The following is a 1259-nucleotide window of genomic DNA, read 5'->3' on the forward strand; positions in this document are numbered from 1 at the left end:
CCATTCTGACACACATGGAGTTGCTATCAGTCTAAATCAACTTGATGGCAACTCATTTTACTCTGCATAACCAAAACCCAAACCCACTGCTGTCAAGTAGATCCACACTCATAGAGACCCCATAGGACAGAGTAGAACTGCCGCATAGAGTTTCCAAGGTTTTAAATTTTTCCAGAAGCAGACTGCCACATCTTTCTCTTGCAGAGCAGCTGGTGAGTTTCGAACAGGTGACTTTTTCATTCGTAGCTGAGTGCTTAATCACTGCACTGCCAGGGCTCCTTTTTAGGAGCAAGGCTATTTCAATTGCTTTAATTTGTTTTAATTTGAAATGTGTGTGCATCTATACCTAGCCTAGGTAGCTATGTTTCCACTTTCTCTCTTTTTTTTTCTTTCTTAAAAACAAACAGATCAATGCACATTTCAAGTTTTCATTTTACCGAATAAATTGGCTTCTTGGATTCTAAACACTTAAACTATAGAACTGCTTCTAGTTCTGATTTTCAAAAACTATCTGAACCCGCTTGCCTGCTGACAGTGCATTTGATTGAATAGTAGAAATAAGAGAATGTAATTCTCCTAGAAAACGGGCTTAATGGTACTTACAGAGACATATCCATATATTTCTAAAAATCTTCTGATTGATTCTTCTACCCAAAAAACAGAAAATCATTCAATCTTAGGAAGTAATATTTTTGTAAGCCCTCTGTGTTCGGTAATTCTCTTACCTCATCTTTCTGTCACTGTGGGGATATTTGCATGAAAATTGTTTCTCTGTTGCTAAGAGTTCATCTGTTCCTGCTGTTTATTTCTCACCTAAAGCCGCAATTCCCTGAATGCACATCATAATCATCTCTACGTAACCCCTTTCCAGTGTCACAAATAAAGGATTATACCTGCAAATAAGAAATAAACAGCAGGAGCACATGAAATCTAAAAACCAAATGCCCCATTTTATGGAAATATCCCAATTAATAAAAATGCAATTGAAGAGAAATATGTTAGGTTATATATCAGTAGAATTATCTCTCAACAGAAGTTTCTCAGTTTTTCATGACGTTTCAATGCAGTTTGTACTGAGGCTGGTTAAACCTGGTTTATTCACTGTTAATTATACCAGATGTCTTTTTATCCTTCTGTTTATGTTTAGCAGTCTGTCCCAATTCTATCATTTTTAATTATCTAAAGGCTTTGTGCAAAGATTCCTATAGAAGCAGTAACTCCTCCTTGGCATCCATTGATAGCTATTGAATAAAGTAAGA

Source organism: Trichechus manatus, unplaced genomic scaffold (genome assembly GCF_000243295.1).
Source record: "Trichechus manatus latirostris isolate Lorelei unplaced genomic scaffold, TriManLat1.0 scaffold00369, whole genome shotgun sequence".
Taxonomy (NCBI): domain Eukaryota; kingdom Metazoa; phylum Chordata; class Mammalia; order Sirenia; family Trichechidae; genus Trichechus; species Trichechus manatus.